Raw genomic sequence first — 27,290 nt, 5'->3', positions numbered from 1 at the left:
CTGTTTTAGATTTATGAGGATACTAAATATTTTTACGATACAATACCTGATTTTCATAATACTATTTATTTGATATCTGATTTACTGTATTTTGTATCTGATTTCTAAGTCTGAAATATTTTCATGTTTTACTGAATTAAACTACTATTTTCACTCGAATACATACATGTTTATTAGTGTCATTTGGGGTATTATTGGAATAAATATATCAGGCCTAGTCTATCACTTGTAAGATCTTACCGCATGCTCCTCGGCTTTGTGCTCAGTGTAAGTCCTTACCGCAGGCTCCTTATACTATATGTATAAGGCCCTTACCGGGTGTATAGGTGGATATATGGTTCTGGGAAACCTACACATTCTGGTGATCGGATGGGGATAGTTTTCATATTTTTAAAACATGTTTGATAAATCGATTTTACTAAAATATTTTATCTGTATGTTTTTATAAATTGTAAATTAAAACCTTTCAGATAGTAGCAGACCCTTAGACTAGCAGACTTGGCATCAGGAGAACCGACTATTCATATTTTTGTACCACTGTATATCTCTATATACATTTTTGTTATATTTTGGTGACACTTATTTTTGCTTCCGTCTTGATATATTTGTACTACCGATATTTTGCTATGTATATGTTTTATACGGTTTTTTTGACATATATATATATATATTGATATATGAACGTTTATCACATGAATTTTTCTTATGACAATTTCATATTATACTATATATGGATTTGAACGTTGTTTTTAAATATTAAAGGAATTTTCTGAATATGATACGTAACCACTTAGATTTGGACATAACGTTCAGGCCGGCTCTAAGGGGTTACACTTGATGGTATCAGAGCTTTCGGTTTTAAACACTCGGACTGTGGATGAGACATAAAATATGGATTTTCAAAGATATTTTTGATATTTTCAAAAACAAATTGTGTCACCTAATTTTATGAGTTTAAATATATTTAAGATTTCTGATGCTAATTTGAATTAGGTTAAAAAAATCTTTCTATAGAGCCTTGTATATTTATCCGATGAGTGTTTCTAGAGGCCGTAGGTCAGGCCATGCCGTTATCGAGGGCGAGTGACTCGACCTTATGTTATGATAGGCGATCCTATGTCTTCGCAAGATCCTCCTGTTCCACATGTAGATCTGTCTATTGCTCATGATGACCCGATTACTCCTACAACAGACCCTCCCTTCACTGAGGACCAGGATATTGATATGGATAAGGACGCCATTAATAGAGCAAAAAATCATGTATACAAATAACTTGGTAGTAAAAACGAGTGTTATTCTCTATAGAGGATCTAGATTCGAGCAGTTGTGTCTATAGAATATGTGTTGTCAAGACAATATTAAAAAGCCCTCTTTTATTTGCAGAACAGTTCTCTATTGGAAACAACTTCCCAAGATTTGCGATCATTTTAAAAGTTGCCATGATCTGTTTTCTCACTGCATTTGCCAATAGAGAAAATATAGCTAGTGAGTAGATACCGTTATCGACGCTATAAAGATATCGGATACAAGCAAGTGTTTGGATATTCGACAGCTTTGAAGTTGTCGACACTCATCCCGAATCGACCCAGAACAGAGTTGCCTAATTCCTTGAGCTTTCCTGCTCAGAGAATGCATATTTGTATATGGTTAGTGATGCACAAGTAAAGCATGCAAAATGATTTCTCCGCCAGGTTAGCTACAACTATACCACTGAGGAACTAAATTTCAAGTTCAACAGGCATTTAATAATATGAAAATACAGCAACATCGAATTAATTTAAGCCCGATATTCTCTCCATTTCTATGCACATCAATCGTACTAATAGCAAACATAAGTTTTATCATATCAAGTTCACTTCAACAAGAAACAATGCTCAGAAAACTTATCAGTGACTAGAACCAAATGCCAAACTACTTGCCTTTTGCATAAGGTTGCAAAGCCTACAATGAAATGCAAGATCTAAATAGTATTTCAGTGACTGGTATTAATCATATAAAGATTGCACATAGCTATAGTCGATCATTTGACACGGACAAGTCGCATCCAAGTATTCAATTAGAGATGAAACCTATACCTAATGAATCAGATCCTCATTACCATTTGCATTCAGTAGTAAAAGGTGAATAATGTAAATTGTTTTATGTTCATGGAATTAGGAAAAATGAAATTGTTACCACATAGTTAATACCTATGAATTTGGTAGTAAATATTTCTGCAAACCTTTAGATACAAATTTACACAACCTTGAACAATGTAATGATAAGAGCGATCTATTATAATACTAGTTTACCTCCCTCTTCTCCTTACATTATGTTTCTGGGATATAGCAATCTAGAGCAGTAAAGCACCCAATAAACGAGTGTAGGCAAAATGAAGATTATGATTTTGTTGATAGGAACAAATTGGTCTTGCCGGCTATTAATGGTTCACCTCTTCTGGTTTGGACAAAGAGTCGCAGTTGGCAAAGGAATGGCCGCTGGCCTGTGTTTCTCTTGACAGTGTTTCTCTGTGAGAGTGTTGATCATGAAGAAGAAGGACGTGTATTAACTGTAGAGGGTGCCAGCCCCTTCATCAGTCTTGACTAGGGATAGCGGTTCTTAGCTGACACTGTCAAGTATAAGGCTAATAATGACTACTCGTATGTTGGTAGGCTAGGTAGATGTGTGGTAAGCATATCTTGGATTTCGTTCTATTAATCAGGTGAGTCTATTAGAGGTCTTGTTTAGCGGTCAGAGATCTTTTAACAGCTCTGATGAGGAATATGTCTAAGACTCTCTGCTGACAGAGAGCTAGTGGTTTCCGAAGGTATATCTCATAAAGTAGATATCGAGAAAATTGATTTAACTTGTTCAAGAATGCATAGTAGTTTGCGAAGGTATAACATATCTCATAAGGTAAATATCAAGGAAATTGATTTACCTTGTTCAAAAATGCAATTTAAGAGATTTCATATTTTAGCTCAAAACCAAAAATAAAAAAAATACAGGGAGATCAAAGGCAAACAAAATACAGATTTCAAGCTTACCAATCATCTCCTCTTTCATCTTTTCTCTTTTTTGGCAGCCAGTGGTTCCAGTCGAAAAATTGTCTTCCTAGCCTGGTGGCTTGAAGGATCCAATTCCAGTTTCTTCTTCATATCTGTAAATCAACAATAATTTCATAATATACGTAATGCTGACACTAACCTTCTTGGATTATACATACAAGAAAATAACAATAAAATCAAATGGAACTCACCAGAAATAGCCTCTTCAAAGTGTTCAAGCTTTTCTTGAGCTTCTCCTCATCTAACAAGAGCTTTTATATAAGAAGGATTGAGTTCCAACGCTTTATTACATTCCTTGATAGTTTCCCTACATCTCCCCTGAAATTGTACAGTTTTTAACATTGATAAAAGGTTTAAAGAACAACTTCAATTAACTGTTATTCACTTAAAAAGTAATTAAAAGAATTTTAAAGAAAATTCACCAGCTTCAAATAGCAAACAACTCGATTCGAATGACAAATTGAACGAATTTCAACGGCAGTAGGCATGTCAGCCGTAACTTGCAAAGCAATGTCGCACTGTAATAATGTTTATGTCATAACCATTTTTTTAGAAAATAATTAATTATTATTTTAAAAAAGGATTATGACTTTTATTTGGAAAAATTAGTGAATTTGAAATTGATTTGGATTAAATTGAAAATGAGTCGACATCAACCTTTGGGTTAGGTAGATCGAATACCTAAAAACGTCTTTTTAAAGCAATTTAAGAAAAATCGTTTTTTAGACAAAAATCAAGCTGTATTTACCAAAGATTCGATTTAAAAGGGTTCGAGAGTCGGTTACTTATGGGGAAGGATTAGCACCCCCACAACGCCCAAAATTGGTATTGTGTCGCTTACACGTTGTCGTAATTGGTGGAAAGTATGAATCAAATATAAAATTAAAATATAATCCATTTATTGAAATATAATTAATTTGCTTCGAATTATTTATCAGAGAAACCTTTTTAACTTGAAAAGAAATGTTGAGATTAGCAATCCTCCGTCGGGAAAGCTATTTCGGCTATTTCTTATCCGTAAAGAATATTCACCCTTCAATAAAATGTGAATCAAATAAAATTGAAAATTGACATGTTGCGTAAAATAAAATAAATTGTGATTTAGAAACATACATTACATTGTTTAAACTGACATATGAAATGAATAAATTAGTAAAATAAAATTGATTTATTTCAAGTTCATATTTTATTAAAATGTCGTATCGAATCACATCACTTCAACCAAGTGAAGTTTTCCAAGCTCATTCTATAAAATCAATGTTCTTGAAAGTAGTTGAATACCATACAATAGATAAAAACATGAAGGAAATAAATATTAAATAACAAAATAACAACATACATTTACATATAATAATCATGGATAATATTTACTTAATAATAATACATACATAATGTAAAATATTCATACATGGGGACTAAAATAAAAACAAGTGAATATTACAAATTAAAATACAAACAATAAAAATAAGCACATAGGGATTTTAGGGACTAAAATGGCACTAACAAAAATTTAAAGGACTAAAACAGCAAAGATAGAAACTTAAAAGACTAAAATATCAAAAACAAAAACTTAAAGAACCAAACTGTTATTAACATAAACTTGAAGGATTAAACAATAATTACAAATAAACCAGAACCGGATCACAAAAGTTAAATAATACAGGTACTGGAAATGAAATAAATCCATAACTAAAAAACAATGAAAGTAAAACATACATGCATAATTTAACATTTAACCCAAAGCACATAGCAGTGACTAAAACAAAAGTTTTATAAATGTTGAGTACAATGTATAAATTTACAAAATAGTAATAATAAATAGCCCAGTGACCAAGATGCAAACTTAACAAATGTGGGGCATAAAATACAAAATGAATAAAATACAACCAGTGCCCATACTCAAAATTTACAAAACACGGAGCCCCCCGAACGTAATTTACCCATACTGAAATTACAAACAAACCCCTCCCTAAATGGTGTCGTTTAAGACTCGGTATATAAGGCCACCCGAGCAACCTTAACTCGGTGAAATCCTTCATTTCTCATTTCCCTCTCTTTAAAAACAGAGAACCAAAAAGGCTCTCAACCCTCTCTGTAACACCCATCTCCCATATACCTTTATTTATACGAGCTACATATGTCACATCACTTTTAAAACAATTTCCCATTTGAAAATCTGTTCAATTTTGTTTCATTTTATAAAACCATTAGAATTTATTTATAAGTAAAACATACATTAATTTACATACATACATAAAAAGAGATGTTCCACATTTTACCATTTTACAGTAGATCAATTCAAAGGTTTTACAGAGCATTTTTACTAAAACTATTACATGCCAACCAAAATATATCAAAAGTTAGTTAGGTATGTCATACTGTTACTGATTAGGTGACTCTAACTGGATGTACGATGATCTCCTTACTCAGCTGGTATTCAACCTATACGTGAAATGAACACACATTAAGTATTACTTAGCGAGGCATACATAATCATAATCAACTTATAAACATAATATAGGATAACAATTCTAATATTGTGTATCTCTTTACAATTTATTGTAAACTTTATAACTTTGCACCATTGGTGCTACCTTTACCCCTTTCTATTCATGTTCATTCATTAGAATGCAGAATTAATGCCTATACAGGAATTCATCAACTCATGATGAATTCTGTGGATTTACACACAAGGTGCATGTACGGTGATTCATCAACTCATGATGAATTCCGTGAATATGCACACGAAGTGCCTGTACGGTGATTCATCAACTCATGATGAATTACGTGAATATGCACACGAAGTGTCTGTAGTACACATAGTACTGATATATCAATGTAATATATATTTTAACAACATATCTTTAAAATTCTTAATGTACAACATAAATGCACTCACCTAACTATCCTTGCTAGGTATCCAAAAGGTAAGGCTGATTACTCTGGTACTTTGCCTTTGCCCTTAGTTTGCTTGTTTCGGAAGCTTGGTTCCGATCTACTCAAGCATCCATAAAAACATTTAGCATACCCAATGTTAAAATATTTCCTAACCATTATACTTAACAATACTCAAAAGAACGTATCATTAGCTTTCTACACCAATATTAGCCTATTTTAACATTTATGGCTCCATAGTATCAATATTACTACCTTAGTACCGATACTTCTATATTATGGTACTGATACCTCCTTCGGGTATCGATACCAAAAATATGTTCGATGTTGATACCAAATTAGATTCGATGTTTTTTAGTATCGATACCCTTGATCATGGTATCGATACTACCTCAGTATCGATACTGATTGAATCAGTATCGGTACTACTCATCTAATTTATTTTAGTTTAACCTATAGTATCGGTGTACCGATATCCTTGCCCATAATTTCCATTTTTCAACCCGATTTTTATCCAAATGTGGTCAATTCTCGTTACATTTACCCCATACAATAATATTAAACTCTTCCTTAACTATCCATACTAACATTCCTTCATTTAACCTCTTAGAACATCTAAAATCATTCAAGAACATTCAATTCTAAGAATCAAACCACTTTTTATAATATGTTCTTTATCCCATCTAATACTTCTAATCTCTCATTTACCTCTTTGGCAAGTCAAATCTACCAATAAACCTCAATAAACACCAATATGCTAACATATCATTTCAAAACTCATTTTCTCAAATCTCTAATATTTCTTTATTTTCATGGTTTTAATCTCAATTAATCATTCCTTAAGCTTCTATATCACTTAAGGTTGTAAAAACAACCCACAATCAAAAGGAAAAACCGATTAATCGAAACTTACCTTTGGAGCTATGGAGAAAAGCTTGACCACGTGAAAGAAGAAGAAAGAAATAAAGCTTTTCTCTCATTCTTCCCCTTTTACTTACTTAAATACTTAAATAAAATAATTATTAAATTTATTCCCATTTAAAGGACTAAAATGACCTTTCTATTCATCTATAGTTACAATCTAGTCTAAAATACTATACCAATCATTTACCCACCTTTTATCATTTAATCATTTAAATCCTCCATTTCTAAATCTTTTCAAGAGAGTCCTTAATTCAATAAGTGGGGTATTACAATTCTCCCCCTTAATAAAATTCGTCCTCGAATTTAAAGAAGTACCCGAACCTAAAAGATGTGGAAATTGCTTTATCATATCATCCTCTTTTTCCCAAGTAGCCTCTTCAATCTTTTGATTCTGTTTGGGATGAAAAGTTGTACTAAAACTCAATCGAGTACCCAATGCCTCATGCAAAGATTTCCAAAATCTTGAAGTAAACCTGGGGTCTCGATCGGACACTATCGATATCGGTACTCCATGCAATCTATCTCTTTTATATATAGCTTGACATACTTATTCATTGAGTAGTCTACTCGAACTGGAATGAAATGAGCCTTCTTGGTCAATCTATCTACAATTACCCAGATCGAGTCCTTTTTACTCGGTGACAACGGTAGCCCTAAAACAAAATCCATCGTGACTCACTCCCACTTTCACTCAGGAATGGATATTGGTTGTAATAACTCGATGACACTTGATGTTAAGCTTTCACTTGTTGACATGTCATACATTTTGCAACAAACACTATGACAGCTCTTTTCATGTTAAGCCACCAGTTATGACTTTTCAAATCTTGATACATCTTATTTCCACCTGGGTTCATCGTCAAAGGGCTATAATGTGTCTCACCCAGAATAGCTTTCCTCAATTCATTGTTATCAGGAATGCATAGTCTTCTACGGTAATATAAACATCCATTATCCCTAATTTCAAAATCTTTGGCTTCTCCTTTTTTCACTTGCGCCAATCTCATTCAGCATTTCTTATCTCTATCTTACAACTCTTTAACTCGGTCAAAAAATATCGGCCTTAACTTTAATTCGACAATCAAAGCACCATCTTCTTTTAAATACATACATGCATCTAAAGCCCTTAAAGATGCAAAAGTCTTTCGATTGAGCACATATGCTACCACATTAGCCTTTCCTAGATGATAATCAATGATCAAATCATAATCCTTTAGGAGCTCAATCCATTTTATCTGCTTTAAATTCAACTATTTCTATGTCAAAAATATTTTAGACTTTTATGGTCCGTGTAAACATGGCAATGCTTACCATACAAATAATGGTGCCAGATTTTCAAAGCAAATACTACGGCTGCCAATTCCAAATCATGAGTTGGGTAATTTCTCTCATGATTCTTCAACTGTCTTGATGCATAGGCCACGACTTTCCCCTCTTGCATTAGTACGCATTCCAATCGTTATGGGATTCATCATTGAAAATGATTTAATCATTTCCTGACTCAGGTTGCACAAGAACAGGAGCCTCCGTTACTATTCTCTTAAGCATATCAAAACTTTCCTGACATCTTTTCCGTCCAAACTAAAGGCATATTTTTTCGCAACAACTTAGTTAGCGGCAGAGCTAACATCAATTTTTTTTCACAAAAAGCCTATAGTAACCAGCAAGCCCCAAGAAACTCTGAACTTAAAAACATTCTTTGGGGGTTGGCAATCCACTATAGCTTGAATCTTTTTGGGATCTACTCTTATACCTTCTGCAGAGACTATATGACCGAGGAAATCAATCTCTGCTAACCAAAATTCGCATTTGGACAGCTTCGCGTACAACTTCCTTTCACGAAGTATCTGAAGCACCACCAGAAGATGAGCATCATGATCTTCCTTTGACTTGGAATATACCAAAATATCATCTATACACACTACCACGAACTGATCCAAGTACGGTTGGAATACTCTGTTCTTCAAATCCATAAATGCTATAGGAACATTTTTTAATCCAAACGGCATTACCATAAATTCATAGTGTTCGTACCGAGTCCGAAAATCTGTCATGGAAATATCCTCCTTTTTAATCCTTAACTGATGGTACCCCGACCTCAGATATATCTTAGAGAACACTGATGCACCTTTTAACTTATCAAACAGGTCATCAATTCTCGAAAGAGGATACTTGTTCTTTACCGTAACGATAATCAATACATAACCGCATAGACCATTCCTTCTTTTTCACGAATAACACAGGTGCTCCCCAAAGAGAAACATTGGGTCGGATGAATCCTTTATCAAGCAACTCCTACAACTGTGCTTTTAGTTTCCTTAACTCTGTTGGAGCCATTCTATACGGAGCCATTGAAACAGGTTCGGTACCCGGGTAAACCTCAATTCTAAATTATACTTCACGATTCGGAAGTAAACTTGGTAACTCTTCAAGAAAAACCTCTGGAAACTCCCTAACTATGGGGATATCCTGCAATCTCGCTTCCAGCTTTCGAGTTTCTAACAAATTAGCTAGAAAATATACGAATACTTTTGTCATCATTCTCATGGAGGTCAAAGCTGATATCACATTGGACAAGGATTTTGCCTTCTCACTTATCACCACAATTTCAGAACCTTCCACATCCTTTAGGAATAATCGTTTCCAATGACAATCTACCCATCCGTGATGTGGAGACAACCAATCCATGCCCAAAATGATTTCAAACTCATCAAAGGGCAACTCCATCAAGTTTCCCAAGAATATTACCCCTTGAATTTTAATTAGACATTTTCTACACACCCTAGTCACCCTTGCACTTTGACCCAAAGGGTTTATCACTATCATTTCACTAGCAATTAGTTCTAAAGGAATTCCTCTATTTCTAATCAGCTTGGTTCTAATAAATGAATATGAAGAACCAGAGTCAACTAGAACAAAAAGCAGGCTCATCAAAAAGGTGAAATGTACCTGTTATAATTTTCGGATCATCCCTATCTTCAATGGTCTTTATATTATAAACTCGAGCCACTCCCTGAGTCTCTTATCTCTGACTAGACCTACATTGACCCCTTGATCTTCCTCTTCCTCTACTTCTACTTAGAGCAACTACCGATCTTTCGGTTTGTGCTGGTTTATCCTAGTGGACAATTCTGAGCATAATGATTCACTTCTCCACAAACGAAACAAGCACCAGAAAGCACTCTATATTCCCCGATGAAATCTACCACATATTGGACATTGATTATTTTTTCTCTAAAAGCTCTACCCGAGTTCGCAGCAGAAGAACGAAACTGCTTAGATTTCTGTGCAGCTATAGCAGCATTCGCTCTATCAGTATATCAGGAACCTGAGCCTTTACCTCTCTTAGCATGAGACGTAGATGAAGACATCCCAATTATTTTTCCTGACTGTACACTCTCGTATGCTTCCAATGTCTCCTCTTGAGCTCTTGCAATCGCCTTAGATCTATTTATAACTTCCTGTAAACTAGGCAAACTCAAGGTCAACATCTTCTCTTTTAACTTTGGCCTCAGTCCCTCAATAAACCAATCCCATCAAGCTTTGTCATTAGGGACCACCTCAGTAGCGTAACGGCTAAGCTTATTGTATTCAGCTTCATATTCATGCACCGCTCGGTCTCCTTGTATTAAGTTGAGAAACTTCAACAACATTGATCTCATGAACTGCTCCCCGATATACTTATTTTTAAACTCCTCTTGAAAGAACTGCCAATTCACTTGCTCGGGTGACGCATACATTGTCGTTTTTATCCACCATACCCGAGCCGATCCTCTGAGTAACGATATAGCTCCTCCCAATTTCTCATGATTAGAACACTGAAGGCTTTCGAACATCATCATCACATCATTCAACCATAAGTCTACTTCCATAGGACCTTCACCTTCGGCTCTTCTGAACTCAGGAGCTCCCAAACATCTCAACTCCTTCGGGATTAGCATTCTTGGTACTTGAAGAGCAGAAGGAGGTGGAGAAGGTTAGAACCTTATCAAAATACCATTGAGAGCTTGGATAAAAGCTCCAAACTCTGGCATAGGCACACCCTGGGGTGCCAGTGCACTGGCATTGTCCGACGAAATCGGATGTTCGCTATTCCCTTCATAGCTTTCACTACTCGATTCGTCTCTACCCTCTTGACCATCCGTTCTTCTCGAATTCGTAGAATCCGACATCTATCATAACATTCATAAAATATTAATTACGTTAGTAAGGAGAAACATCTTTCATATTCATTCTATACCCTATCAGTAACCTTGACATCTTAGTGGCATGTAGACTCTTTTTACATTAAAATTACACTTGATTCGACCGAGAATCAGCTAAACCTATAGCTCTGATACCAATAAATATAACACCCATCTCCTGTATACCTTTACGTATACGAACTACAAATGTCACATCACTTTTAAAACAGTTTCCCATTTGAAAATTCGTTCAATTTTGTTTCATTTTATAAAACCATTAGAATTTATTTATAAGTAAATCATACATTAACTTACATATATACATAAAAAGAGATGTTCCACATTTTACCGTTTTATAGTAGTTCAATCCAAAGATCTTACAGAGCGTTTTTACTAAACCTATTACATTCCAACTAAAATATATAAAAAGTAGATAGGTATGTCATATTGTTACTGATTAGGCGACTCTGATTGGATGTCCAACAATATCCTTACTTAGCTAGTATTCAACCTACGCGTGAAATGAACACACGTTAAGTATTACTTAGTGAGACATACATAATCATAATCAACTTATAAACATAATATAGGGTAACAATTCTAATATCAAGTAACTCTTTACAATTTATTATAAACTTTATAACTTTTCACCATTGGTGCTATTATGGTCCTTTACCCCCTTTTTATTCATGTTCATTCATTAGAATGCATAATTAATGCATATACAGGAATTCATCAACTCATGATGAATTCCGTGGATTTACACACAAGGTGCTTGTACGGTGATTCATCAACTCATGATGAATTCCGTGAATATACACAACGAAGTGCCTGTACGGTGATTCATCAACACATGATAAATTCCGTGAATATGCACACGAAGTGCCTGTAATACACATAGTACTGATATATCAATGCAATATATATTTTAACAACATATCTTTATAATTCTTAATGTACAACATAAATGCACTCACCTGACTATCCTTGCTAGGTATCCTAAAGGTAAGGCTGATTACTATGGTACTTTGCCTTTGACCTTAGTTTTGCTTATTACAGGAGCTTGGTTCTGATCAACTCAAGCATCCATAAAAACATATACCATACCTAATGCTAGAATATTTCCTAACCATTATACTTAACAATACTCAAAAGAATGTATCATTAACTTTCTATACGAATTTCAGCCTATTTTAACATTTCTGGCTCTATAGTATCGATACTACTACCCTAGTATCGATACTTCTATATTATGGTACCGATACCCCCTTCGGGTATCGATACCAAAAATAGGTTCGATGCTGCCTAGTATCGATACCCTTACCATGGTATGATACTACCCTACTATGGTACTGATACCCCTACCGGTATCGATACCAAAATTAGATTCGATGTTTCTTGGTATCGATACCCATGATCATGGTATCGATACTACCTTATCGGTATCGATATTGATTGAATCAATATCGATACTACTCATCTAATTTATCTTATTTTAACCTATAATATCAGTATTGTTCTTAGTAGTACCGGTACCCTTGCCCAGAATTTCTGATTTTTAACCTGATTTTCATCCAAATGTTGTCAATTCTCGTTACATTTACCCCATACAATACTATTAAACTCTTCCTTAACTATCCATACTAACATTCCCTCAATTAACCTCTTAGAACATCTAAAATCATTCAAGAACATTCAATTCTAATAATCAAACCACTTTTTCTAATATGTTCTTTATCCCATCTAATACTTCTGATATCTCATTTACCTCTTTGGTAAGTCAAATCTACCATTAAACCTCAATAAACACCAGTATAGTAACATATCATTGCAAAACCCATTTTTTCAAATATCTAATATTTCATTCTTTTCATGGTTTTAATCTCAATTAATCCTTCCTTAAGCTTCTATATCACTTAAAGTTGTCCAGTATAACATATCTTGCAAAACCCATTTTTTCAAATATCTAATATTTCATTCTTTTCATGGTTTTAATCTCAATTAATCCTTCCTTAAGCTTCTATATCACTTAAAGTTGTAAAAAACAACCCACAATCAAAAGGAAAAACTGATTAATCGAAACTTACCTTTGGAGCTATGGAGGAAAGCTCGTGAAGTAAGAAGAAGAAAGAAATAAAGCTTTTCTCTCATTCTTCCCCTTTTACTTGCTTAAATACTTAAATAAAATAATTATTAAGTTTATTTCCCTTTAAAGGACTAAAATGTCCTTTCTATTCATATATAGTTGTAATATAGTCTAAAATATTATTCCAATCATTTACCCACCTTTTATCATTTAATCACTTAAATCCTCCATTTCTAAATCTTTTCAATAAATTCATTAATTCAATAAGTGTGGTATTACACACACTCTCTCTCACCGGCCTATTTCTCTTCCTCTTCCACCTCTCTACCTTCTTTTTTAGCCAAGAACAGAAGCCCCAACTCCTGACCACTATAGATTGGTGGCCATGGGGAGTTACACATATAATAACCTCCCTATTAACCCTAAGACTCCCTTTACCCTCAAAGTTACCTCATTTGCTAACCTAAACTCCCAGAGAAAACCAACAAACTTTGAACCCTATCAAACCCCAAAAAAGAGACGGACTTTACCTTCGGTAAGGGACGTGTTGGGCTCCGATGAAGTCTCTATGGTCGAATCTACAAGCTAAGATTCGTTACCTTTCTTTCTTTTTTTAGTTCTTTTTTTTTCTCTCCCTCTTTTCTATGGGTTTTCTCTTTGTTTTTTTCTTAACTCTCACTGAATTCCCTCTCTCTTCTTTTCCTTTGATATTTATGTTAGCTTCTGTGTTGATTGGATGTCCTTTGTCTTTTTAGGGAATGATATCCCTATGCTTATGATCTTTAAATTTTCTGATAACTCTTGGATTTGATGAGATTTGATCTTTGATTGATTTGTTACATAATACTATTTGATGAATTTTCAATCATAGTTTGGGCAGATTATTGACACCAGCGACAATGTGTGCAGCTTGGCTTGAGCAGCGACTGAGCTGATGAGTCGGGTCATGGGTCTACTAGGCCTTGTCCTATATTTGGGTTGGGGCATGCTGATTTAGGGTTGCATCATAGGTCAAGTCGGATCACTGAACACGGATCTAGATCTGGGTCTTAGTGGGATGTTGGAGGTAAAGTAGAAAAAACCTAGCGTTTGGGTGATGGGCCTAGACCGGGTCGGATTCGGGCCTCAGGTCTGGACTCTAGCTGGTTTGGGTTTTTCTTTGTTGGGTTGGCTGACTATGTAACCCCCTCAGACCGATGCGGATAACCCGATCCAATCCGAGAAGTCACATTAGGGCCACCGGAGTTACCCACTGTAAAATAGCGAAAAATTTAAAACTTTTATTAAAACATGTAACTTATAAAATGATTTATTGTATGCAAAAATAAAACAGATTTTTAGACTCGTATATAAAACAAAATACAATTACATGCCCCCTAATCACATGTACCATACTCTGTAAACAACGCTGGAAGAACTCCCTTACTAAAGTCGATAGCTGCATTGGTTCAATTCCTTTAACATGCAATGGTGAGTAATAGAGTGAGCTTCAAAAAGCTCAATAATACAGCACTACCAGATGATGCTGAAGAATGTGCATATACAAATAAACATATATTTCCTTATTGGTTTCGAACATCTATAGATTTTTTATGCTGAGTGGAGATCCTACCGATATTTTAGATGGTAACGGACAATGAGCTTTCAGTTCAGATAAATATTTTGAATGACTGAGTTCAGGAGATCAGAATAGGTTATCTAGTGTGTTCCCTCAAAACCAGTGAAAAGATACAAATCCTTTTAAAACATATTTTTATAATTAAAGAAAAACCATAGTAATTCCCCCATCCATCACGAACAAAATGTGTAGGTTCCCTAGAACCATACAACCCCGTCACGTCCAATAAGGCCCTGAGCACAAAGCCAGGGAGCCTGCAAGTATTCTTCCTCCAATAATACCCCATATAAAATATGTTTCATCTGTAAACGGATATATCAAAAATCAAAACATAATTCAGGTCAAGTATCATATCAGAATCTAGGTCATGTATTAAATCAGAATCCAGGTCAGTATCAGATCAGAATCCATGTCATGTATCATAAAATAATTCAAATCAGAAATAAGATAAAATATTCATGTGATTGGGGAACACAACAGAGTTTACGGATATTATTTAGAGGTATTGGAAAATCTTTGCATGAAGAGAAATATAGATCTTTAGTATAATGATAGAATTTTAGAATTTAGAATCACTATTGGAATAGTTTAATAACTGAAGGAATCATCAGTTATTCAGAATGTGACTTGAGCTGATAAGGAAGAAATAAAGGTTCAGGACTTTTACAGTCTATGTCGATTGATTTAATTATCAAGCAACTCCATATGAATATCTCACAGAATTAATGCTTGTCGATTGGTAAATTCATCGTCCTTCCGGGGTATTTACTTTTTAATACCAAAAATTCTTATCCATAGATCATCTTCAGAATCATCGCTGAATAGATCTTAAGGAAACTAACAGATATTTTAGTGCTCTTAATTTCGTTTCTACGCTTCCACGATATCATGAAATGCTGACGTGTTGATTTGTAGTTCAAGACCTATAAGAACATTACATCTTATATGTTCATTAACGTTTCCAGACTCATCCAAATCATTTATATAATCCTTAGTCATTAAGGTTATTTATTTTATTTAACAGTCAAGTTTATCCCGGTTACTTTAGAGTTTTCCAGAGTAATTCAGATGTTTTCTGAATTTTGAATACATATTGTATTTTCATTCAGTTCAATTCGGTCTTCACGGTTGATTTGTCGAACAAACATCTAATTCTTAGTACTGAATGCGATCTAGAGTTGAGTTGAGCCGAATACTTCCAAAATTATCATCGAGCCAAACTTGAGTATACGAACACGCATTCAATTAATATCTATGCAATTCAGGTACTGACATATCATTAAGGTTGATCAACTCACTTAAGTTGTGTTCCATAACATTTAAGGGTAGTACAACACCCATATTTACTTGGATTCCTTAATTAATCCAAAACATTTACTTAGTCTAGGCCATATGGGTATTTTGGTCATTTTGTTGTTCAATTTTATTCTGTTCATTTCAGAGCTCGAGGATATCCAATTATTCCTGAGCTTGGTGATATATTGGGTCATTTCTATTTCAGGGTATTCTGGTCATTTTACAGATCCAATGTATTTCAATCCCTTCCTTCCATAAGATCTTATTATTTAATTTAAACGTGTCATATTTTCCAGATCTTTTGAACAATTCTGACAAAAGAGCACCCACAATAATTTATTCTTAAATCGAAGATTTTCAGGTCAATTGCATTCTCAGAAGATACAAACAAATTATCAGGAATTTTTCGTACAAAGATAAGTTCTTAAAAATTAAATCTGTAATTTATCGGGTTAAGTACGAAATCTCAGGGTGTTTTCTCATTCAAGGTCAACTCGGAGTATTTTTACCTCTCAAGGTCAATTTCATAATTTCTTAACCAAATAATTTCGGTATTAACTCTTAACGAAAATAATTATAATATTGAGATCCTATGGTTAATTTCCTTCCCGAACATTCTCTGATCTTGAAATGATTCCTTAATAGACTCCTAGAATCTTACCCAACCCCTATTGGGGTTAAAAACTGATTATCCAAATTTTCTAAGCAAAACTAGCATTTCTTATGCACATAAGTAATTTCATTGGATCAATATGTCTTTTCAGAGTTATTAACCAACTTCCAATGACAATTCTTGTCATCTTACAATATAAGGGTATTTTTGTAATTTTACCCTACCAGAGTATTCTCATAATTTCTCATCCAAGTACATGTAATATTTAACCTTTGATGAAATAAATTATAAGTTACATATCCAGGCTAATTCCTTTATCACTGATCATAGAACTCGTAATTTAATTTTAAAAATCCCTCAATTTCTTATATCAGTCATCCGAGGCGTATTCATTTATTGAATTTTTATCGCATCCATATCGTGTGTATGAATTAATTAAAAACCCAAAAGTGACCAAACATGTTCAATCATGCATTTGTCAACATCAAACATGTTCCACAAAGCATGAAAAGGTAGTAAAGTATTACCTCGATTTCTATGCAATACTGATCGAACATTAATTTCCATTCGAACGTCCTAGATCCTTAATTCAACTTCCAATAATTCCTCAAATACATAACAATATAATTTTCATAAAAAACGAGGCTTAATTCTGAAAAACAGATCGAATCGGATGATAAATCAGTGAAAACTTAACGGGTTCAAATTTGGAAAAACAGACCCCAAAAACATATTCAGGAAGTCGAAAAAATGTCAGGATATGTATATCTGGAAAAAGTCAAAAGTCGTTCAATACTCGGTCAACGCCGGTCAAAGTTCTGGTCAACTGTGGTCGGAAGTTAATAGCGGTCAACGCTGGCCAACGGTTCGAGTCGGTCAGTCGGGTCGGGTCGAGTCATACCGGTCAAACCGATTTTTTTCTGCCTATACACGCACCAGACCTTCCCCACGCGTAGGGGCGGCGCGTACGGCGTCGTAGGGGCCTCAAAAAATTCCCAAAAAAATTATTAAAAATTATTTTAAGGCATTTTGAGACACTTACCAAGCTCGGTTCACAAATTTGAACGACGGAGAGCTCAATTACAAAACATCAAAAACTTTAACTTTCTCACCCCTCTACGTGCCAACGACGACGGAGACACGAATATCACCAGTGGAATCAGAACGATGCAAGGAGCACGATGGTGTGGGAGGTGTCGAAAACGGGTGGCCGGATCGACGTGAATCGACGGAAAACCAACGAAAATTGAGTTAAAACCGATGATACTTCCGATTGAAATTAACAACGAATGACATCGATTCACGACCAGAGGCTTGAGGGGATTTGTTCACCGGTCGACAATGAACACGATGGTGGTTTCGGTTCGTCGAACGGAGGCCGGATGGCGAGTAGATCGGAGATCAAAGTCGTTGACCGGGGAGAGGAAAAATGAGAATTTTTCTACAGAAATACACGGGGAAGAGACTTATAATTGTCTAAAAAATAAAAATGGTTAAATTATGAGTTTAGCCACTGAATTTCCTGTACTTTATAAAATAGTCTGTCAACTTTGAAAATTTTCAATTTAATCCTCAATTTTCTTCCCAAAATACCAATTAAATCCACCACTTTATAATTCTAAAATTTAGCCCTTAAATTGGGGTGTTACATACTAGGCCTTGTCTTGTATTTGGTTGGGGCCTGCTGAACTGTTTTGGGCTTCGGGTATAATTGCTTGGGCTTATAGTGGCCTACAAAATAATATGTAATATGTAACTAAGAAAATAATAATAATTAATTAAAATTTAAATAAAATAAAAAAGATCCGGACAAAAGCGGGTGTCTACAGTTTCCCCTCTTTGCACATTCTTGTGTTAATAAGAATAGGGCAAAAACGACAAGACAACACGTTTTTGTCTGGTTCTCTTTTTTTTGCGTAGAAATTGGATGTGTTTGTTGGGGGGGGATGACACTGCTCATACGTGATGAAGAGGTCTGGTCATCTAAGGGTGACACGACGCCTACGTGAAGAGGAGATCTGGTTGAGAATGACACGGCTCATACACGATGAAGAGTTCTGGCCATCTTTAGGAAGGGCGATAACACGGTTCATACGCGATGAGGACGGCTGGTTATCTAGGGGTGACACGGCTCCTACGTGATGAGGAGATCTGGTCGGTGGATGACACGATTCCTACGCGATGAGGACGGCATGTCATCTTTAGGAATGATAACATGGTTCCTACGTGATGAGGATGGCTGGTTATCAGGGGTGACACGTTTCCTACATGATGAGGATGGCTGACCATCTTTAGGGATAATGGTTTTAAGAGAAACCTACTTAAAGATGATGCTTTAAGAGAAGCTATCTCAAGAGACAAAATTTTTTTTCAAGGGAATCGATCTTAAAGATGTTTGTTTCATGAGAAACAATCTCAAAGACTTTTGTTTCAACAGAAACAGACTCAAAGATTTTTCTTCAAAAGAAACTATCTCAAAAGAGACAAAACTTTATTTCCAAAGAAAAAGACTCAAAGATTTTTCTTCAAAAGAAAATGTCTCAATAGAGACAATATTTTGTTTCCAAAGAAACAGACTCAAATATTTTTTCTTCAAAAGAAACTGTCTCAAAAGAGATAAAATTTTGTTTTCAAAGAAACAACTTCAAAGTTTGTATTTTAAAGAAAAACTGTCTCAAGTGAGAGCAAATTTGTTCTTAGAAAAAATTGTCTCAAGAGAGACAATTTTTTTTTCAAGAGAAACAACATCCAAGGAGACCGATAATTTGATTGTTCCTGCATGCTGAGGAGAGGTCTTCATAAGATTTGATAGTTTACTTCAGGAAGTTAAATCATTATTTCTTCAAGTTAGAGATATCTGGTCATTTTTTAACATTGATTTCCTTAAAGATCAAAACGATACATTTCTAACCGACTATCTTGGATGTTATGATGGATGCCAAGGTGAAATTTATTTGATGTTTTATTGAATTTATCCTCAATAGAGAGAAAATAAAAATCTTTATTGCACATGATGATGAATGCAAAGATGCAAATTTCTTGTGTCATGTATGTGTTGATGTATGTATATGTGGATCTGTGAAGGGAACGGTTGCGTGAGCAACCTTCATTCTTTGTTTGATTCAGTTTGTCTTTATTTCCACCAGGATGTACTCTTGCAAAACTCGACCTGAGATAATTTGTTTTCCTTGTCCCATCAAATTTTGCCCCAAATATTTGTCTTCTCTTGCCCCAACTTAGATCTTGAGCTTGAGAGAGATATTTGTTGAATTCCAAGATATGCCTCCAGAGAGATTATCTTGTTTGAAAATGTTTTTCTTCTTTTAAAAACAATGAACTAAATTAATGACCCTTATTCGGCCTAACAATTGGAGCAAATCACAAAAATATGAATTCATTGAATATATAAAATCAACTGCTCTTTTAATCTTTGATAGCTGCAAATCTTTGACAAATATTAAGATTGAAAAGTTGGTTTTGAGGTTGGCTACCTAAATTCTAAGGTTTGTTTCATCGATTGGTCCTCGTGAAAATTAGGACATACCTCTTTGTCTTAATTTGGCATTTTGATCGGAGACGAACAAAATGATACAACTAGCATAGTCAATTGCTAGACTTTTTAGAACACTTTTGTTTCAGTTCTCTGAAATCTTCCATTTGTTCAAGCTTCGTAGACTCCTCTAGTCAAGGTAGTGCATAAATATCGGTCTAAAAATGAGATTTCCGAGTGCTCATATGATTTTGACTATAACATGTGCTCCTCAACTCCCTTAGTATATATTCACTGAAACTCCTTATTTAGTAAATTTGATTTAATTTGCCAGTGTTTGGCTAGCTGAATTCAGCTTTATTGTACATATATATTATAATTTCCTTTATTAGGCTAGCTGAAGGATTCATGTCATCACAAAGTCTTCGACTTGATAACCACAGTGGAGGAAACACTGAATTACCAAGTACCCGATCAATTACATGGTTTGAATGTAATCTATTAATAAAGCTAGGGCTTTCGAGTTTCCTCTATAACCAATTTCTTTAGCGGAATAACTCAGCTTTATTGTATACATATATATATATATATATATATATATATATATATGGGTGTACGGATTCCAGTTCTTAAGCTCGCTGAGGAAAACCTGTTATAGTCCCAGTGTTTGTTGAAGGTCAAAAAATCTCATCGTTAGAGTTTAATTTCCAAGAAACTGACCTAAACTAGATTCATCTACATGACTATTCCATCTGAGAAGATCATGATCATCATTGAATGTCATCAACAGAAGTAGAACCAATTAGTTTTGCAATCTCATATGCTAATTGCCCCATTTGTCCACTCCTAACGCAAACCTGAATGCCAAGATTATTGATTGAACATGCGAGGAGAGAGGTAGCTTGGTTCCTTCAATGGAAGGGTATTCACTCTGATGTATTTTTTAGATTAGGATCAAGGGGTCCTTGTTTTGCAGGGGTTCAATCTTGTCATTTGTCATAAATTTATAACCTTAATTATTAAAAAGCTTTTAATTAATATGATATTCAAAGAATTCAAGATTAAAATTTGCTCATTGTTCATTTCCTAAGAATGAAGCATTTTATTGAAAATGTTCGAACGTTAAGTGATTTATAAACATTTAAACATAAGAAGAAAAAAAAGTTGAAACAAGATGACATACATGAGAATGCAACAAAAACTCCTAATAGATGCCCCCAGCCGATTCCTGATTATAATGCCCCATCACACCTTGAATGTCAATGCCCCTAAATCAATCAGATCTTGGACCTTGCTCTTCAATGCCCCACAATTCTCAGCGGTGTTCCCTGAGCTCCTAATATGATAGTTGCATACGGTGTTTATATCATGGCCTTCGGGATATGGGGCCTCTCTTGGTTTGGATTGAACTGGAGTCACAAGATTGTTCTCAACTAGTGTTGGGAGAAATTCCTCATACATCATTGGGATTGGATTGATGTGAGTCTTTTCACGAAAGACATTATGAGGTGGTCCCTAGACTAGCTAGATAAGATCCCACGATGTTGATCTCAGTTCGTTTCTTAATGTCAGTACTGTTAGTGCTTCTTATCTGACCATTCTTGACATCTCTTTCAATCATTTTTCCACACATGACGATATCAGAGAAACTCTTAGTGGCAGCTCCTATCATGTAGTCGATATATGAAGACTTCAATGTATCGATGAATAGAGTGATGAACTCTCTTTCGATCATCGGTGGATGTACTTGAGACACGACATCCCTTCATCGTTTTGCGTGATATCGGAAGCTCTCATCACTTGCTATCTCCATATTTTGCAGTGTTGTTCGATCAGGGGACATATCATTATGTGCTTGTATTAGCCCAGAAAGGCACTAACCAAATCTTTCCAAGGATTTGAGTATAACTCAATTGGTTATACCACATAGAAGCGGGTCCAGTCAAATTGTCTTGGAAGCAATGGATCAACATCTGATCATTGTTGGTGTACCCAATCATCCTTTAAATAAACATCGTGATATGGGTGCTAGGATAACTGGCTTCATTGTATTTTTCAAAATCGGACATCTTAAATTTGGGCGGAAGCACCAAGTTAGGAACTAAGACTAGTTCTGTCGCATCTATTTCATTGTGAGAGCTATGTCCTCTCATTTCTTTGAAGGTCTCCCTGCACCACTTTTTCAAATTCTCTGGGATCTCATTGTTGGTTCTTTTCATATTATCAGGATTTGGCATGTTGTGATTAGTAGAATTTCCTCGAGCATTTATCATAGTTGTATGAGTTTTAGTGGCTGAGAAGCCTACTTGGTGGCTTGGAAGCTTGTGGGGTGAAATAAGTATTTGGGGACTAGGATGGGCTATCACACATTCAGAGGTTTCAGAGGTCAAGGAAATTTTCTCTTTGCTTCTTTCCTGGTTGAGCCCATCCATCTTTACCACCATTTAATTAACCAGGTCATCTTGGTTTTGCAAGATACGATCCATGGTAGCCTTTTGTACGTGCTCCATTTTAATCTCCCACTCTGCTTGCATCTTTTGCAAACTTTCTTCTAGTTGTTTCTTCAAATTCTCAAATTTGGCTTCCATTCTCAAAACTGTGAGAATGCAGTTGCACAATTAGAACCATTTCCTCAAATTTCTCCATAAGGTATGATTAACACATGTACAAATGCTTAAATGAATACTATGCAAAATACAATGATGCAAATGTAGATGCAAAAATGTTGATCCCAACAATGAATATTTTAGAACAATTTTCACTAGAGACAAAAGCTTTCACATTACAAGATCTTCCACTTTACAGACATGCCTTCGTTTAGGTGTTGAGTTTGAAGTGGATCACTGTTTCATCTCGGATCTTCGTCCTTGAAGATGCCCCTCAAGTATTCTGTAACCTAATTATGTTATTGCCCCAGCGGTGCTGAAGTCAATGTGTCGCTCTTTGTTGACTAGCAATGGAATAATCGTAGATGTGAATCTATTTTTGGATTACTTCCTGGATCAAATGATCGTCATTTAAGTATCGAATGCTGCCCGATCTTCGAATAAGTTTCATTCTTGGATTCTATGAACTTCTTGTAGCCCTTGGTGCATGTCTGTATATGGGACTTCTTGATTGAAAACTTTTACCTCTTATTGTAAAAATTTTCTTTCGAATATCCCCTTGTAAATCAACATTTTCGCATTATGTCATGATAATGCAATGCAATGAAATGTAAAGAATAATGAAAAAAATGACACAAACAAAATAAACGAAATAAGTTAGTGTATACAAACAACATCAAAGAAATTAGTTAGTACATGTAAGACAATCAATACATATAAAAATGTTATTCAAAGATGAATATAACACCTACCCCATCATGATATCTACCCGAACATGCTTTAACTAAATAACATTCCTACCCGGATATGCTATCTACCCGAATGATTAATCAAGAAAGTAATCTTAACCGCATGGTATCTAGTTCTCATGATTTTATTCAAAATGAAATATATTCTATGAACTTAAAGCAAAAGGTAAGGGTTTAGAAACACTTTTCCTTTGTGTACACTTAGTTTGGGTACCTACTGACGGACAGAGGTTCGATATGACTATATCTAGGGTGATCGTTCTACTGTTCACTATATGCATGGTTTAGGCTCTAATAGGAAAAGGGGACTAGAATTGTCCTTGATATCGGTGCTCCCTTAGACTACCAAACCCTCGATCCTCACCCATTATAGGTTTCGAATGGAACGATTTCAATTCGAGGGTATTCACTGCCTTATACCCATACAAGGAATAAATCCCTACGAAGGTATAAGGTATGTATCTCATGTGTTAAAACTCATACGAAGAATAAATTCTTACGAGAGTAAAGCATTCACCCTGACTTAATCGGAACAAAGCTCGTGTCTAGAGCTTATGTCATGCAAATGCACGTGATGTGTGTGAGGAGAGTGTACAAACCTTTGACTCAAAAGGAAAACGAAAAAAGGAAAAAAGCTTGACAAAGCTGAAAACATAAATTGAAAAGTTAGTACGATAAACACACAAATTAGAAAAAACTTTCAATAAATGGATTATAAGCTAACTATAGACTCGAACTCATAATTTCCACCACTATGACAATGTGTAAGCGACTTACAACCTTACTCTCTAAAAAACGTCCCCAGTAGAGTCGCCAAGCTGTCATAACATTTTTTTAGAAAACAATTAATTATTATTTTAAAAAATGATTATGACTTTTATTTGGAAATTTTGGTGAATTTGGAATTAATTTGGATTAAATTGAAAATGAGTTGCCATTGACCTTTGGGCGAGGTAGGTCGAATACCTAAAAACGTCTTTTTAAAACAATTTTAAGAAAAATCATTTTAGACAAAAATCGGTCTGCGTTTACCAAAGATACGGTTTAAAAGGGTCTAGGAGTCAGTTAGACAAGGGGAAGGATTAGTACCCCACAACGCCCAAAATTGGTACTATGTCGCTTACATGTTATTGTAATTGGTGGAAAATATTAATTGAATATAAAATTAAAATATGATCCATTTTTTGAAATATAATTAATTTGCTTCGAATTATTTATCAGAGAAAACTCTTTAACTTGAAAAGAAATCTCGAGATTAGCAATCCTCCGTCGGAAAAGCTATTTTAGCTATTTCTTATCCGTAAAGAATATTCCCCCTTTAATAAAACACGAATCGAATATAAGTTGAAAATTGACATGTTGCGTAAAATAATATAAATTGCGATTTAGAAACATACATTACATTGTTCAAAGTGACATACGAAATGAATTGATTAGCAAAATAAAATTGATTTATTTTAAGTTCACATTTTGTTAAAATGTCGTATCGGATCGTATCACTTTGACCAAGTGAAGCTTTCCACGCTCATTCTACAAAATCGATGTTCGATCGTATCACTTTGACCAAGTGAAGCTTTCCACGCTCATTCTACAAAATCGATGTTCTTGAAAGTAGTTGAATACCATACAATAGATAAAAACATGAAGGAAATAAATATTAAATAACAAAATAACAACATACATTTACATATAATAATCATGGATAATATTTACTTAATAATAATACATACATAATGTAAAATATTCATACATGGGGACTAAAATAAAAACAAGTGAATATTACAAATTAAAATACAAATAATAAAAATAAGTACATAGGGATTTTAGGGACCAAAATGGCACTAACAAAAATTTAAAGGACTAAAATAGCAAAGACAAAGTTAAAAGACTAAAATAGCAAAAACAATAACTTAAAGGACCAAACTGTTATTAACATAAACTTAAAGGACTAAACAGTAATTACAAATAAACCAGAACCGGATCACAAAAGTTAAATAATATAAGTACTGGAAATGAAATAAATCCATAACTAAAATAAGGACTAAAATACAATGAAAGTAAAACATACATGTAATTTAAGATTTAACCCAAAGAACATAACAGTGACTAAAACAAAAGTTTTATAAATGCTGAGTAGAATTTATAAATTTACAAAGGCATAATGCAAACAAATACCCCTAACGTTTGGCATTATATGCATTTGTGCAAAAATCGTTTTTTTTTTTGGAGCATTTATACCCACAACGTTTGATTATGAGGCATAAGTCCCCTCGTTGGATGGAATCTGTCAGTCAAGTGACGTCAACGGGTCCATCTGACATGACATGCACATGTGGTCATCGATGATGACGTGGTATTTCCATGTCATTATTTTTGCTGACGTGGCATGTTCATATCATAGATGATGATGACATGGCAGATCCACGTAGACTAAATACTGACGTGGCATGTACACGTGTGATGCCACGTCATCATTTTTTTTAAATTAATTAATAATAATAAATAATTATTTTTTATTAAATTAATATCAACCAATCAGATATTGCCACATGGCACATGAATTTTTTATTAAATTAAGAAAAGAGGGATTAAACCTCCACAAATTTTGCAATCCATGAGATTTGAACCTGGGTCTAAAGGATGAAAGCCTTGATACCTAACCATCAAGCCAAGTCACTTGGTAGTTATTAAATGGCTAATAACAACATTTAAAATATATTGTTGCAATCAAAACCAACATTAACACAAGCAATTTTTTTAAAAAACATTATAGTTAGATTTAAATTGTTATAAATATTTGAGTAAATTTAAATTATTCATAGGTCTTTTAAATTTAAATTTAAATTTATAAATCGATCTGGGTCTTAATTAATTTTAAATTTATAAACTTTAAAAAAATCATAGGAAAATTGATCTGGGGATAAACCTATGTTTTTTAAAGTTTATAAATTTAAAATTAATTAAAATTTTATCTTCAATGGTGTATTTCATGTGGCGGCTTCAATGGAATTCGACGCCAATTCGAAGGAGAATATTGGTAAATTCTGCATTTTTTTTATCTTCAAAGCATTTTCAGTCACGTTTCGACAGTTCATCAATCTAACAGAGAATTTAATTTTTCCAAGAATCCTATGTTAGATCAAATATCATTTACCCTGCATCAAAGGCACTGAAAACCTCCTCAAATCTTACTTGAAATCCAACACTGTGAAAAGGGTTGTTTTCACATCTTCCATAAGCACTATCACTGCTAAAGACATAAATGGAGATTGGAGATCTGTTGTTGATGAATCAAAGTAAAATTAAAAAACTAAAATTTAAAATTATAATTAATTTTAGATTTATAAACTTTAAAAAATACCTATGGTTTATTCCCATATCGATTTACATATGATTGTTTTTAAAGTTTATAAATTTAAAATTAATTAAGACCCCAGATCGATTTATAAATTTAAATTTAAAAAGACCTATGGATAATTTAAATTTACTCAAATAATTATAAAAATTTAAATCAAACTATAATTTTTTTATAAAAAAAGTGATTGTGTTAATGGTGGTTTTGATGGCAACAATATACTTTAAATGTTGTTATTAGCCATTCAATAACAACTAAGTGACTTATGCCTTATAATCAAACGTTGTGGGTAGAACTGCTCCAAAAAAAAACGATTTGGGCACAAATGCATATAGTGCCAAAAGTTAGGGGTATTTATTTGCATTATGCCATTTACAAAATAGTAATAATAAATAATCCAGTGACCAAGATGCAAACTTCACAAATG

The 27,290-nt window shown here is 34.2% G+C and overlaps 1 pseudogene; it reads right to left on the bottom strand.

Moving 5' to 3' along the window:
- Positions 1–1,508: 1,508 nt before the first annotated feature.
- Positions 1,509–27,290, bottom strand: part of LOC120177431 — a 33,119-nt pseudogene continuing 7,337 nt past the window's right edge.

This window comes from Hibiscus syriacus, unplaced genomic scaffold (assembly GCF_006381635.1).
Source record: "Hibiscus syriacus cultivar Baekdansim isolate YM2019G1 unplaced genomic scaffold, ASM638163v2 tig00112289_pilon, whole genome shotgun sequence".
NCBI lineage: Eukaryota > Viridiplantae > Streptophyta > Magnoliopsida > Malvales > Malvaceae > Hibiscus > Hibiscus syriacus.
The sequence above is the reverse complement of the archived record's forward strand: the minus strand, read 5'-3'. Positions and strand labels throughout refer to the sequence as shown.